Genomic DNA, 17,642 nt, shown 5'->3' with positions numbered 1-17,642 from the left:
GCAGTGGCAAATATGTGAAGTGGTTAGTTAGTCGAATAAAACTTAATATAGGTATGAGGCGGCCCATGTTGTCGTGTGGAAGAAACCATCTTATGATCCAGGGACTCCGGGTTTGTTTTCCGTTGCAGTTGCAGTAGGTACATTTATTTTATTTTTGCTCACTTAATTTCTTCTATACTACTGTCTTATTTCTGTCACCTGTTGCAGTGATAAAAACAGTAATAACATTTATTATATTATTTTATCGAAAATTAGCTTTAAAAGCAATTTCAATGCATTTTTCACACTATCTTTTGGTTAGATTAAGCAGTAAGACAACATTGTCACACAAGGGTGATCGTAATGCCTATATGCGAGCGAATTTAAAAACTGTAACTTATTACATTTTACGTTATAGTATCACGTATTTGCGGTTTAAAAAAAACACATTGAACTTTCTAAAAAAATATAGATTATGCAAACATGATATCTTACGTATTTTTATCTTATTCGATATAAATCAAAAATTTTGAGTTATAAACCTTTTTTTATATAACTCATTTTTTTAAATTATAGGTACGTGATAAACATGTATTTTTAAAAAATCGGTTTGTCAGTACTAACAAAAATCGGACGCACATTTTATTAAGGGCCCACATGCCCCACGTAGGTCAAAATGGATCTTTTATGGTATTTTCAGATCATTATCCTGGATATTCCTTAAACGTTGTAGATAATCTATTTATATAATTTTGAAGCCTTATTATCCTTTATATTTATTTTAAATATTTAATGACTGCATAAAGTATTTTTATTACATAAAATAGTATTCTTTTAAACCTCCCGATCTAATGTTTTAGAATATAGTCATATTTCAATACATCCATGTGCAGTGGTGTTAAGATTTTTTAAATTTACTAATTTTTAAACGCATTTATAATACCATAAGTAAAATTAATGTAAACATTATATAGTGAAATATTTACGATAAAAAAATATATTTTATAATCTCTGTGATCCCAAATTTGACAAGAATTAGATATTTTATTATTATTAAAAATCATCCATAATAGGATTTTTCGAAAATGCGAAGAAGACATGGATGACACACAATTTGGCTTCAGAAGTGGTTTGAGCACTCGCGAAGCACTTTTCAGCTTGAATGTTCTAGTGCAAAGATGCCTAGATGTTAATGTTGATGTTATATGTGTTTCATCGATTACGAGAAAGCATTCGATACTGTTAGGCATCCTAAACTTCTCGAACTCTTACAGGAGAAAGGCATTGATGCAAGAGACATTCAACTGATAGCTAACTTATATTGGAACCAAACAGCGAATATTAAGTTCGAAAACGAAATCAGTGGAGATAAAAATTCGTCGCGGTGTAAGACAGGGGTGTATATTGTCACCTCTGCTATTTAACATGTACTCAGAAGCTACGAGTATTTTCAAGGAAGCCTTACAAGGTGAATCGGTGGGTATTATGGTCAATGGCAAACATATTAACAATATACGATATTTCGATGATACTGTGCTGATTGCTGATAGTTTAAAGAGTTTACATCAACTGGTAGAAAAGGTTAATGAGGTCAGTAATTCTTATGGTTTAAAAATGAACCTCAAGAAAACAAAACTATTACTAGCATCAAAAATAGCGACACCAGACACCAACACAAATTTTGTCATTAACAGCGAATCAATCGAACGTGTGACCAATTATAAATATTTAGGTACATGGGTCAATGAGAAATAAGACCAGACTCAGGAAATAAAAACTAGAATTGATATCGCAAGGAGCGCCTTTCTCAAAATGAGACGCCTCCTTAGCAATCGAGATCTTAACCTAGGTCTGAGACTGCGTATGGTACGTTGTTATGTTCTCTCAATTTTTTTCTATGGTATGTAAGAATGGATGCTAAACCAAGAGATGTCACGGAGACTTGAAGCTTTCGAGATGTGGCTGTATAGATGCATCCTCAAAATTCCTTGGATTGACCGGGTGACAAATGTTGAAGTTCTCAATCGAATGGAGAAGGACCAAAAAGTTCTACGTAGTATCAAAACCAGGAAACTACAGTACCTCGGCTACAATATGAGAACACAAAAATACAGCATTCCCCAACTTGTCATTCAAGGTAAGATCAATGGGAAGCGTAGCAGTGGATGGCGCCGCATTTCGTGACATAAGAACCTCCGTGATTGGTACGAGTGTAGCTCCACTGAGCTGTTCCGGGTACAGATGACAAAGATAAGATCGCCTTGATTGTGGCTGACCTCCGCTAGAAGATGGCACAATAAGAAGAAGATTATTCAAAAAATGGGCACGATTAACACATTTGAAGATAATTCTAAAGATACCTATTATAATCTATGTCTTTCACACAATCAAATGTGATAAACATCCTACGGATAATGATTGTTTTATAATAATTTTATTATTGACTTAAGAATAAGGTAGTATTTTTTTGAAATACTAAATATAAAATATAATAAAATACGAAATAGTCATTTTTAGTCCTCTCAAAGATATCTATATTTTTCTCCATAATAAGTAATACTACCATAATATTAAGCAAGCCATATGAATATTATTAACTACATAATGTAGTATTTAATGAAATTAGTATTATTCATAAAGAAAATACACACTTTAAAAAAATATATTTCACGACAAACGACTAATTCAACAAATCATATTAAATGTAAAAGAAAACCCCCAGAAGACAATTTTTAGTTATTAAAATTGACTTATACCCGCAAGTGATGTCGCTCACGTGAAATTTAAACATTGGAGTGGAAATAATAGCATAATAAGTCGATGCCATAAACGTGAGTTTTTAATCACTATAGTGAAATATTATGTTATGTGGAATAGGGATGGTTGGAAAGTGAAGTTCAGTGAAGTGGGTGGGAATTTTTAAGAACATAAAAAATATAGTATGCAAATGATTACTTCTTTAGTGACACCATGTATTCATTTTCTGTGCAATTACCTATATGAAAAAATATGAAGATAGATTTTTAAGATATTTTTTTAAATGCACAGCTGAAATAACATAATTTATTTTATTAACTTTCATATAAAAGCTGTTATTTTTCCATCAATTATATCATTCTTTCTTAGTGTATTAATAATTCAACATGAAACTAATAGTAGGAGCACTTTTAATCGTTTGCCTTGTGCAGGTAAATACAAAAAGAATATAAATGTGTACCATATATATATTATATTAATATAAATTAATTTACAATAAAATACGTAGATTTCAAAATTTGTATCATTTTTTGTTGTAATATGTACAAGTACTTAGTTATAATTAATAGTAGTAGATACATAAGTAGTTTGTCAAAATACTGCAAAGCTTTATTAATTGAATCATTTTTTAAAGAACTGAATAATAGACCATTTTTCTGTTACAGTGTGGCTATGTTTTAGTTTATTGTAAATTATGTTTTTATTTTTCTATAATACGTTTAATATAATATTAGTCTACTTAAGGCCGCCTACTAGTCATGAAATAATCCATAATACGCCGGCGACGCTAAAGTAGAAATATAAAATTTCATGAAAAAAATTGATACATCGTTAGTAAAGTTGATATACTTACTAAATATTAATTTAAAAAAATTGTTGTATTTGTGCTGAAACATGTCTTGTTTGTTATAATTTGTTTCCGACTGCAAGCATATAGACTTTTAGTAAATAATATGAAAATGAGTTAGTTTGGTACCAAAATATATAGTATACAATAGTAAGTACTATATAACGTACTATCACCACTTTTATTTCATTAATAGATTATCTACGAAAATTTACATTATAATATTACGTTTGAAATTGATTTTTGCAACACTTTTATATACATCTTAACCACATATTACCATCTTTCAAAAAAAAAATTAAAAAGAGTCTCGAAGCGCTGCATTTTTTTAATCGGGCTTGCAATATTCTAATTGTTATGTTTAATTTCTTTATTATTACCATTTCTAGGCTTCAAATGGCTTTTTCAGCATATTTGGTTCTGGCGAACAGAGTCTTAGCACTACCGTCACTGATGCAATTACATCAGTTGTTTCACCTTTAGCGGATTCTGCATCGTATTTTGACCAGGCAAAGATACTCGCTTACATTCCTTCAATTGCAAAAACTGTGAGTTTTATATTTCATTAAATTAAACTATAAACAATAATCTTTCTCATGTCTTAAGAAACGTACGGTTTCATTACATTTTTTTTTAATAATTACAAATGAGCCAACTAAAGACAAAAATGCAATAATGGCCAAAACTATCAAAGGTAATAGTTTTTATACCTACTTATAAATTCATACGTTTTAATATATTATCTTTGTTGTAACAACGACATGCCAACAAAAGCCAATCAAGCATGTTACGTACGTATTTTTGTATCACACTTCGATATGCGACGTTGTATCGTTTGCCCATTCGGACCGATATGTACTGTTGATACGATACGCGGAAAAGAAACGAGTATATAGTGATACCAAATAACGTAATAAATACCTAAATCCCCTTATTAATAATCCTGTAATCGACAGAATTAGTAAGAAATATATTATATCTATGGCGATATTACATATTATTACAAATCGAATTAATAGGCATTTCCATGTAGATATCAAATTATAGCTAACTTTGTAGATCAATGACCGCGACAATAATCTTTGTATATCTGTTCTCACTTATTTAGCTAATAGCCTAATTATTACATAATTATAAGTTGATAAAATAATAATCAGTACGTCATGATTGATAAAAAGAGAGTTATTCGATTGTAAGTTTTCGACCGAAGCATATCGCTCTGTGCTGTGATTCGCATTATTGTAACAATTGTACACATGTACTTACGCAATTTAAATAAACTCACACCCTTCATAATCACGACAACGACTTCTCATCTCTCCTCTTCACCACACCATTGGCCCTCACATCGACGACCCCTACATATCTAACCTGTATGGTGTTAGTAACTTTTAAATAAATTAAATGAAACGATCGTTGAATGCCAGACCGGGTCGCTCAACTTAACAGTGAGAAAGTGAAATAGAATAGTGGAAAAAGTAAAGTTATAATAATTGCCTCTGCTTGGCTGAAGGTTTATTTAATACCTATATGGCTGGAAGGTTAGAGGGTAGGTAGTAGGGAAGCAGGTCTTGAAACCATCTAATCGCCCTAACCTAACTTGCTGTCTTTTTTCCTACGCCAAACTTTTGTTACTTCAATATTTATATCTATGTCTTATATTATATCATGTGAAAGGCCAAATACACATAATATTTTAATTTATTATTTCCCCGAATCCGTAGTAATACTCCGACATTAACCCCCATATATCGATAGGTACATGTCATTATCAGTTAAGATAGAGATTATATTCTTATTATCATCGGATTATAATCCAATGTAAGTCTTAGCTACTTCCATAAAACGTCATCACCCACTTCTGTCTGTCATAACTTCTCTCCTCTGCCTTATTGCCAAGGATTCCGCATTCCGCTGCACTATCTTGCGACCTAATTTTAGGTCTGCCGGCCCTCTTTCATCTTTCATAATGAGATCATTCTTCAAATATGGCCAGACCAATAAAATCATCTTTTTCAAAGTTAACATGAAAAATGTCTAAGATTCGTGGTATGGTACCTTCATCGCCATATCACTTCTCCATATTATAATATGATTCTAATTCATCGGGAAATCCCTTTGTAACTGAATTAATGTTTTTCATAATATTTTATTATAAGAGGAAATAAAGTTCTACTATATACGATAATTAAGCTGGATTTTACATAAATAAATAGATATAAAGTTATTTTAAAACTAGAAAAGATATATTATATTTTTAATTATATTAGATATTATATATAAATATATAAAAATTACATTTCGACAATAAGATTTATATAAATCATATAATAATAAGACGAAAGCATTCAACGAATGCTTAATATTGTAATCGTATCTTTGGATTTTCCGACCATGTCCGATCCTAATAGGATCATATGGGCCTCCACAGAGTAGAGGTTTGTATTAACAGATTTTGTTTTTACGAGAAATGGATGTCAGCCACTTGCTCAACCGATTAGGATCATACGCTGACTCACACACAAATTGAAAAACAATATGTGTACTTGCCAGACCCAGGATTCGAATCTGGGATCCACGGCGTGATAGTCCAACGCTTAAGCCGCGCGGCCACCGTGGGTGTTAGGGGCCACCGTAGCCTAACTAAAAGGCAAATACACACTGACAACGAATACTATTAACTCTAACTTATTTATAACAAATCAATACAATAAAGTAGGTAAAAACTTTATCACCTACCTATTGAGTCAAGGATCATAACATATAATACATTCTGACACACTGCGTATTTGCTTTTTGATGAGTGTCGACAGTGCCTGAAGATGCCGAAAGCCGAAACCCGGGTCGCAGAAAACGACTTAAAGTAATCGTATAAATAATCTTTAATCCATTAGAATTTAAATTCAAATTTCATTAAGTCCCTTCGGTCGATAGTACTAATATTATAAATATTTATTAGTTTTTTAATGTTTTTAGATCATAGGTATTGATTAATTTGAACTCTTTTAAAAATAAATTGTTGGTAAACTGTATTAATTTGCATGATTCATTTACACACTTCCTTTAAATTATTTAGCTCGATGTTTTAATGTAACAGGTCTATTCTGGAATCAAGCAAATCATCGCATCTTTTGGAGAATCGTGGAATAAATGTACGACTGCTGTACGGGTACTTATAATACAAGGTCTCTTGAAAGGTATCATCAACACCGTCAACTGCGAATTGGCAGAATTTACAAATGTCGCTGACAAAGTTACCAATCTAGTTAGCCTCTTTATAAAGGTTGTAGATGCTTTCGTTTGGGCATTCCTCGATACCTGCAAATGCGCTTTTACATATTATGTAAATAGCGATAGAGGATTCATCAGTAAAGCAAGGTTCATAGGTTGCTGGGCTACAGATGTAAGTACCATTATACTCTTTATAATATTAAATAATAAGTCAAGGCAATGAAGTACCTGATAGTTTGTTCTTTTAAGTCGAGTCGACAAAAAACGAGCGGTTCTTCAAATTTTTCCCCCTTCCGGTAAAAAAATGGTGCCCCTCTTCTGCCTCTTTTATATTATAAAAATTTAAAGTAATGGACCTATATATTTACGAATAAGTATTTTTATTCCCCCCCCCCCACACTCCAGGGTATTGCGCAATATATTCGTAGTTCCGCCTCTGTCCACAACCATGACTTACCTGCTGACACGAACTTCATGACTCGTCTTAATAATATACTTTCTAATGAAATTAGTACGTAATAATAATTTCTATATGCGTTTTCTGGAAATACTTATTGTTTCTTTGCTAATGCGGGAACAAACCTTCCATTCTCTTCTAATAAAATGAATAGTCTTTACTCACATTTTTCTCAAATAGAGTTAAGAATAAGATGTTGCTTGATAGATGAATTTTTACAATATCGACGGCCCCAGGAAAAACCATTGTAAGTCTGAAAATAGCGTTTCCGGTTTTATTCGCTTTTTATAATATTTAATTTTTTATGCATGTCCTGTAAAAAAATCAGGTCTCTAGCATAAAAATTGACGAAGTTAGGTTTTTGACAATGGTGCTCTATATCTACATATCGCATCGACCAAATTTGTGTTCACAGAAATATCCGAGGAGTATAGTCATACCTCGATAACAAAAGTGCACTGCGCTTTATTTTACAAATAAGAAGGTTGTTATACTTGCTATAACATTCTTTTACGGAGATCTAAATATACGGCATGATTTATATTGACGTATCACAATAATTTAAAAAAACATATTGGTTTATCTCCAAAAAATATTGGTATTTGCAGTAAGTATTTGCATTATTAGTTTAAAAGTTAGTCAATATTATTGTGTCAGAAAGTTAAGTTAATATATTATTTAATATAAAACCAATACAAGAAACGGAATTAATTTTCACTTGCATAGCTACTTTAAAAAACTTCTCAGTAATTAATATTATCTTAAAATTTTAAGTACTTATATTAATTTTGATTCGCTTATTTAAATAATTCACTGCATGATAAAGACCTCTTCAAGCTCTCTCTTACTCTTTTCGGTTGATTACTCTCCCATATAGATAATCAACAAAACAATGAAGTAAAGTTTCAATTTGAAAATATTATATTATTTAATAGAAAAATAATATCATATATAAAACGTTATTTATATATAATTATATTTAATTACTTTGCAGTTACCTACTTAACTTAAAATTAGTTTGTAATATTCTAATATTTAAATTTAATTTACATAAATACCCAGTAGAAAAATACATATTTTAATTAAATATTACTATCACTATAAAATCAAATATTTTGGACCTAAAAAGGTAACTACCTAAAATATTATGTTTTGACTTCAAAATGTTATTTTATCATTAGTAGAAAATGACATTACATATTATTTAGGTTAAATTAATTTTGCACAAAGATAATAAAAAATCACTATTATCATGGTTCAGTTTGAAAACATTACTAATTGCTGACTAATTTTTTATGATCCAACCAAGTTAAATAATCCTTTTCATTGCATTTTGAAATGGAATTATTTATGAATGGCTTGCTTTGGAAATAGTATAATAGTAATGAACTTCGTTTAAATATCATTAACACGTGCGTCAGTTCTTAGTATTTTTGAAAATATAAAAGTGTACACATTAATTATATTATGCATAATTTTGTATTTTGAATATTCCTCAAAGATAGAAATTACCCAAAGGATTATATTATTTTATTACATGCCATTCGCCGAAAGGGATTAAGCGGCTGGGATTTTTGAAAACGTGTAATTGTTTACAATACAATTTGAAAGTAGCAATAAAATTTTAATGGTCAATAATTGCTAAAGCATTTTATGCTTATCTAAGTAGATATATTTTGGAAAAAACGATGAAGTAAAGTAAACAAAATTATGTGTAGGTATTCTGAAAACAAACGCATCGCTGGTGATTGGGAATTTTTAATATTACCTACTAATTAAAGACATATATTATAATCTTAGCATTGGTGAGTGGTGACATAATTTTCGATGTTATTTAAATTTGTTCAAAATAAATATACAGTGTTGCTTTTAACAAACAATAACATTTATATAATATTTCCATCACAATTTGACATGGTTTATTTGAGTTTTAACACTATAGATAAGTACATAAATATTATGTATCTATAGTTTGTGAAAAACTCAAATAAACCATGTCAAATGGTGATATCGTACACGGTATCTCGTAGATTTTAATTAAAATATCAATTGGATTTGAAAAGTCTGTAATGGTAAGTATGTACTTAAATTCATATACTTACCTCCTATTCACCTATTGACTATGATTTTTATAAATTATGAAAACCACTTTAAATAGTAACTACCTAATTATTATTTCATCCAATTTAAATCGGTCTGAATTATACATTTTGTAAAACTATCAAAATAAATAGTTATGAATGGACAAATGATATAGTAAACTGTGTTTCTTTCAGAAAATTTGTATTAAAACTCTACGCAATCGATTAAATAACAATATAACATTTCAAGAACATACTACCTACTTGAATGCAAATTATTTAATTTTTTTCAGTTTATAAAAAAAATGCAAATCCACACCAACAAAATAAATTTGATTATTTAAATTTGAAACATTAGTACACATTTATTTCAACCTTTTAAATAAATAATAAAAATCATAAAACATCATATTAATTAACGTAACTGAGCTCAATTAAGAAATATACTTACTGAAGTTTATGTTGACAATAGAATGTAATCAATCTATATTTAATTATAATTGGCAATAACATTCATATTAACGATAGATATTAAAAAATACAAACGATAATTAATATGGTCATAATTTATATGAAATTTTATAATCTAATAAGTACGTGTCCCTACTTGTTTAATTATAGAAAGGTATTATAAAATTATATGCACAAATAAGGATACAATTAAAAAAATAGAAGGTAGGTACTGACAAAGGAATTTCTCTTTTTTATACAGATACTGTATGAATATCATTTTAGATAGGTACCTAATCATAATTATCAAATGGGCTTGTAATACAAGCCTAATAATTATATTGATTATAATTTTTTACAAAGATTTCTGATGATGAACAGTTGACTTCGGTCTCATCTGAGAACGAACGTAATAAATTGCTCTTTCATTTATAATTGTTAGGTATACATAACATTAGTTATTTTGTTAATACGTAGTTATAATTTTCAAACTAGAAAATCTATATTTTTGCAAATAGTATGATGTTTAGATAGGTATATCTGTGCCAAATGTTCAAGAATATATTTCAGTAGTTGTTTACTACCTACATTATTATGTTCTAATAAGCAAAGCGGTTAGTAATTTATATTATTGTATTAAACCGTACATATATTTTTTCTAAAATGGTAATTACTTATTTAAATAAAATTCATTCCCTAAGAAATACAATGATGCAGTTAATAAAATAAGTATATAAGTAATTAGTTCCCTAGTTTTCATAATTAAGTCAATTACTATTAATAAATTAAAATTGTCTTATTGATTTACATGGCGATTGACATTATGTTTTTTCAACAGTTTTAATGAAAATTGTGTTGTAAAGAATAAAAAAACATTTCTTTTAGCTATTTTTTAAATCTAATAGTTACTAGTGTTATGTACTAATTTCTTATACAACTTCTTTATTATTCCATTATTAACATTTTTCCTGAATGTTTATTGTTTCGTTATGTACATATTCTCATTATTTACAAAAATATCAATAATAATTTACAAAAAAATTTAAAAAATCATACTTAAATACTTTTAAATTATAAAAACTCCGTATAAAAAATTATATATGTCAATATATCCTCATACTCTTTGTTAAAACTTTATAGACACGCTGTATTATTTCGAGTTAAACATTGCGCAATGATGGTTCTTCCGTAAAAGAGCATTATAAATATAGTTGTACTAAATAAAATCGTATAGAGTAAGAAAAACGCGACATAAAACAAGGTTACATCTCAGAGTATGAGTCTGTTACGCGGAGTCTGTAATCTATTTCGTCCGCGCAAAAGCATGTTGAATCAAGTCAAAGCACCAAGCGCGTAATATTATTCCAAATAAAAACGATTTTTTGACATTATCTCAGCTGTTTATTAATTAATCAACATTAAATTTTGATAGGAATATAGACCATAAATTGGTCTATCTGATTTACTTAAAAAAGATAGGAAAAAACTCACTCATTTTATATGATGAATTTAATAGCGTAAATATTTTAGTTTTTTCGCTCTCCTGAACATTTGTGATTTTAGACTTACACCGGTTTTTCCTGGGGCCGTCGATATTGCTAACCAGAGCTACAAAAAAAACACAATTTTAGCAAGCGTTTATAATTTTTTTTAAACCCTACATGCATACATAGCTGTTAAATAAGCGGGGGATCATTAATATGTTATTGTATACATATATTAAGTATAACATTATTGCATTTGAAATATGAGCATTTTATCTCCGAATCACCTAATAAATGTGGATGTAACGTTATTTATTTCAATATGGCAGCATTAATACATAGTGGGTGAACAATAAAAATATTATATATATCCGAAATACTTGGATGGACGCTGTTTTAATATATTATGTTTCAATTCCCTAATTTCTTAGCTCGAATATTTAAAAAAAAATCCAGTCGTTAATGTATAAAATACATATTTGTATGCCCATTGTATGGTAAAATAAATAAATAAATGAAAACAAACTATAATATCGATGTAAAAGCACTTCACAGTGAAAAATATACTATTTTCATTGAGTTTCGCTTGTAAATGTAATATGAATAGGAAAAAAAAGTACACCAATATGAAGTACATAGGTATGGTATGTCTCGTAATATAAGAAAACTGAATAATGTAGTATATTCGATGAATTAATGATTGGTAAGAATGTCTGCTATTTATTATATTAACTCTGTAGAGAACTTCTTTCTAAAAACAGTTCATACCATAATGTCCTAATATGATGTAAAAAATATTACTAAGTAGTTACCTTTTCTAATACACTAATTTCCCGTGTCGATGGGTTAATTACATATTTCATTATATTTTATTATTGCAAACACAGCTCATATTCTATCAGCGGATGTATTATCTTTAAAGAAAGTACCTATTATTTGTATTGATCTCTTAAAAGTACCTATATAAAATATATTGTGTAAAATAATATTGTGTTTTATAATGAACACAATGTATATTCACCAAGAATTGACATTTAACACCATTGGAGTTTTTACTACCTAATGTATTATTTTATTTAAATAACTTTTCAGATCACACCAAAGGTCATTAAGGGAACCTATTATGGCATAAAAATGGGATCAGGGGTGAACGATGCTGTTAACTATGACGTATTGCAACCAATCAAATGTTTATTCCGTCAAATGAATGATACAATATATACTGTTGCGGACATTTTTGATTAATGCAAGTACGAGTAATCTCCGGACTTTCCTGTGTCAATTATTACTACATGACTGAAAACTGAATGCATTCTAAATCTTTATTTTAATTTTTATTCTCTATTAAATAGTTATGTTAGTACGATTAAATAATATTTTTTTTTATTATAATTAAAAATATTAAACTACAAAATAAATAATTTCACAAAAATGGTATTTAACAATCGATTTTTAGTTTTTAACTGTCAATTGGTGAATTTTGAATCATTTTATCCCATCGCAAATTACCCGCGTAACAAGATCGCCCCATTTTCCTGCATCGTTCTTACATGACATCTATTTGAAAATCTATTTATTTCATAAGATGTACCCACAGAACAAGAGTTCCCTAGATGTACCTGAGTTTCAACTAGTTTTTCAGATATTCATGTAAAATTGAGTCAAGTATGAAAGTCATTATGTACCTAGATATTTTTTTTCTTTTGTTAACTGTCCATTCATGGTAGAACTCTATTTTATTGTTGTTTTTATTTAATAAAACGCAATTTTTTTGTAGTACTTATTCCACTTTTAATCAATAGATTAGGATCGGTTTCGTCCGCCTCAGAGGGACATTTTCAACTCGAACCAGATCTGTTGTGATGATAAACTCTGTTTTAATTTGTATTTCTTATACAAGAGAGTAAGTTTTGCCGTACTGACTTCTTTAATTTCTTTTATTTTGTAACTTGAGTTGAAAATGTCCCTCTGAGGCGGACGAAACCGGTCCTAATCTATTGATTAAAAGTGGAATAAGTACTACAAAAAAATGCGTTTTATCAAATAAAAACAACAGTACCTAGATATATATAGGTATAATGTAAGTAAAGAAAACTTTTTAAAATCAATATGATGTACAAATTATTACGGAAATTTTTAGTAATTAACTTGTCTATGAAGCGATCGGATATATAAGAAATCGAAATAGTTTCATTACTAAAAGACACGAAATTCCCAATTGAGTGTAATACAAGTCTGTAAACACAAGTCTGTTCCGGATATCGACTTTGAAAATAATATTATGTATGTTTGGATCAATATACTTACTAATTGTATTAGTCCGTAAAATATTATTATTCGATAAAACAAACCTTACTAAATAATAATTACTATTTTCATCATCATCCTCATCATCATCATCATATCAGCCACTAACCCAACTTATATCCCTTGGATCTCTTTACTGGACCCACCCATTAAAAAATTAAAATTGATAACCACTACTGAATGTGACAACCTTGGCAAGGGTGGCTGTAACCCACTGGATTTTGAAAATATATCAGATGGAATTCAACGTTACCTGTTACTTTTAGATTTAAAATTATTAATTTTATGGCAGCCAAATTTGTAGAGCAGCTATTTATGAAACTGTGGTAAAATGACAAAAAAAATGTATTTTCACTGTATGGGTCAAGTTCAAGGACCCAAATTGTTTGGAGAGGAAATCCGAATAAAATAAATATACGTGAACAATCGTTTTTAACTTTATCACTGCCAGATTTTTTTTTACCAGGTGGACACTTGTAAGCCAGTATTTTTGGAATAAAATAAATCCCTTAAAAATATGAAATAAGAACAGAATGACAAAATTCGCTAGATGCCTCTGTGGGTAGAAGCATCCCCCTTAAATGCATTTCACATAACGCACAAAACATAACTAAATCACTGTTGTATTGTATTACATTGGGTAATCCTATTTTATGGGGCGCCTGAGCATTATCTCTTATACCCTTCATCTATAGATAATCATTTGTGGTATTAGGTTTGAGTGATTTTACTGTGTGTGATTTTAAGCCGGCTCTTGAGTAGGGCCGGGGAGGGTTTTATATTTCCTTCTATGGTTAAAAGTAGTATTGTTGTAAAAGGAATTTAGATTTTAAGTAAAAACTTTCTTCTTCACTCTTCAGTCTGAGCCACCCCCCCCCCCTCCCATCACCGACTGAGTTTCGCGCGCGCACGCTCCCATCGTTTACATCCCCGACCATCATTTGGACGCAGTTATGCAGAAAGTAGCCAGTCCACAAAAAATAAAAAAAATGAGATAAGATATAGATCAGATCTAAGAAGGTTTTTCCTACCTTCTGCTGAAAATAGCCAGGCCGCAAAACTTTTATTCTTGAAATGAAACACTATATAAATATTCTGCTGATCATACAAACCGGACACTCGAGTGATCAGCAGAAAACAATCACACCACTCTAGTTACTATTATGATAACATATCGATGATCTTGTATTCTGCATAAAACAGCCAGAGTCGGTTGGTTATCTACATTTAATAATATAAGCAAATATTCATTTTATTAAATCTGCATAAAATGTCTAAGCCTATTGTTTCAGGGAAATAAAGCTTTTGGTTGATGAACCGTATTTTATTAATTTGAAGACTGATTTTGATGGCGATGTCATGAAAAACGACTTACGTCCTAGGACAGTGGTGGCGAACTTATGGCTCGCGAATGTTTTATTTTGAAGAGAAAAAAATACTCATAATAATAAGTATTATGTTTAAACATATAATTACATAGGTCAGTCTTTAGGCTATATGCGTCACACATAATATTATTGCACTGACCTCATCGAAGGCGGGGGAAGCCGCGCCGCAAACCTCTAATGTGATGGATTTATAATAGTAGAGACCACTGTACAGTGGCGCACCCAGGATTTAATATTGGGGGGGGCCAAGGAGGAGAATGTCAATTAGTCCCATAGACTCTTTTTCTTCTTCACAGCTTAATTTCTCGTTTATCGGTCTTTTGTCTATTGCACTCGGTGTACCTATACCATGGTCCCCACATCCTGAAACGGGCCCTCAGGCTAAGATATTTGGCGGGCCCTACCTACCGCTAAGATTAAATGCAGTGTGAAACACTACATTAACGTTTTTCAAATTGTGTTTTAGTTCAAATTAAGGGTACTTATACAGTGAATTATTGGCGATTTTTAATACATCTACTTTATTAATGGAGCTGTCGAGTATCGACACATAATAATCAAAAAATATATTGCACAATTATATAAGTAATTGAAAATATTCATGGCCATGAAGTGTAATAGCGCCGCAGGCGACTTTTTTACTATTAAAGCTAATTTATGATGTGTGTTTATCTCACTTATCTGGTCAACCCGACACGCCGGGCCCCCCACAGCCCGGGCCTCCTGGCTAGAGCCCTGTCAGCCCTCCCCAGCCATGACCTACACCACTCCCGAATTCGGGTGGACACCGAGAATTTTTTGACAGTTCCCTTAGGTATTGGGTTTCTAAAAAAACCTGACATTAGTGTTTCGAAATTTTTGTGCTAGAAATTAAAATCTAAGAAATTTTTCTAAAAAGGGTGCTGAGAATTATTACAAATCATTTTTTTGCCGTGTTTTATTGGCTTTCGATGTCAATGTTTAAAATCATTCTGATAATTTTCATGTTTGGGGGGTGCCAGGGCCCCTTGCCCCCACTTGCGCCACTGGTGTAAACCACTCCGGAATTCGGGTGGACACCGAGAATTTTTTGACATTTCCATTAGAGATTGAGTTTCTAAAAAAACCCGACATTAGTGTTTCGAAATTTTTGTGTTAGAAATTACAATCTAAGAAATTTTTCTAATGAGGGTGCTGGAGAATTTCAAATCATTTTTTGCCGTGTTTTTATTTGTCTAATCTATTGGCTTTCAATTTCAATGTTTTTGGGGGGGGGCAAGGCCCCTTGGCCCCCCCCCTGGGTGCGCCACTGCCACTGTAATAAGAGAATCCTCACCTGAACGGAGCAATTCTGATGTCAATTTATGCGTAAAAACCTAACTAAGTAATACATTAACAAACAATTTCATTGCTACACACAAAAATGGCTGTACCAAATAAGAAATAAAAACTTAGTGGAGCTAGTAGTAGTAATTCTGGCAGACAGTTTCAAAATTGGTGGACCGAAATGTGTGACCACGATCTCTTTAAAAAAATTGAAAACAAGGAAAAATTATTCAAATAATTAAAGATATGCCTTCAGCTAGAAGCACCATGAAAGATAGGATCTCAATAATTTAATTGTATTTTAATTTTTTTTAATAGAATTCTTAAAAACCATGTTTTTTATTTTTTTTTCCATGAAAAATTGCTCGGTACCTTAGGCAGTCAAAAAATAATATTTGGGAAATGTTGGCACGCGTACGTTAAAAGGTTTGCCAACCCTGTCCTAGGACAAGAGGAAAACCGGTAACAACACCTAATTTTATAGATATGTTGGTACTTGTGTGGTCCTTAGGTAAGCCAATTGCACCAGCTGGGTCTAGGACGATTTGGCACCGCGAACTGGCCTCCGCCGATTGGCCTCCGGTTATTGGCCGCCGGTACAATCGGACACCGACCCAATTGGCCTCCGGGACGATCGGACGCCGGTACAATCGGGCGCCGGCCTAATTTGACACCGGCCCAACTGGCCGCCGGGAGATTGGACGCCGCACCGCTGAATAAAATGCGCAAAGGAAAAGACCTACGTAACGACTTCGTAGAGAAAGTAGACACGACACTTTAATAAATGCTTCTATCTACTTAGTGGTTGTACCTAATACATTTTGCGCTTAATATATTTTTATTATGATAGATAATAATTATTATTCATGCTTTATGCTGTTTATAAAAGAAAAGAATTCTTTTCTCGCCAGAAATTGAAGATGTGCATAATTAAGTAATTTTTGTGTATACCTACCTATTCATATTAAAAACAACAAATATTAATAATGAATTGGTTAGTTAAAATATTGTCTTTCGGCGTTTTCTCGATTTCATGTCATTATAATTGAACTTTATATGTGTATATAACCCGTAAATAAGTATTTTGAAGATTATGAAATTACAAACAATATAAGTAGGTAAACTACTTGAAAGGTATATACATATTACATTAGATATTATGTTGACAAAGCGAATTTGTAACTTTATTGGAAGTTTTAGTCATTTTTATTTAAGTATAGTATATATAATATGATGTTTATAAAAATAATGGAAAAATTTTAAAGATGTGCACAATTAAATTTACGTATTTTTATTTATATTTACGAATCTGTAGGTGTCCCTATAAAGGGGATAATTAAGTATATGTTATGCGAA

The 17,642-nt window shown here is 30.7% G+C and overlaps 1 protein-coding gene and 1 long non-coding RNA gene across 2 annotated transcripts in view; both read left to right on the top strand.

Moving 5' to 3' along the window:
* The window catches only part of LOC147079231 (acetylcholine receptor subunit alpha-like), an 836,032-nt gene that overhangs the window by 136,173 nt on the left and 682,217 nt on the right, over positions 1–17,642 (top strand). The window lies entirely within an intron of this gene.
* Positions 3,091–12,731, top strand: LOC147079234 (uncharacterized). Its single transcript, XR_015071538.1, has 4 exons — positions 3,091–3,167; positions 3,973–4,131; positions 6,681–6,986; positions 12,379–12,731. It is a non-coding gene; the product is annotated as an uncharacterized LOC147079234 (long non-coding RNA).

This window comes from Rhyacophila brunnea, unplaced genomic scaffold (assembly GCF_057557595.1).
Source record: "Rhyacophila brunnea isolate RB1 unplaced genomic scaffold, BYU_Rbru_1.0 scaffold_10, whole genome shotgun sequence".
Classification (NCBI taxonomy): Eukaryota; Metazoa; Arthropoda; class Insecta; order Trichoptera; family Rhyacophilidae; genus Rhyacophila; species Rhyacophila brunnea.
Note: the sequence above shows the minus strand (reverse complement) of the source record. Positions and strands in the feature narration are given on the sequence as shown.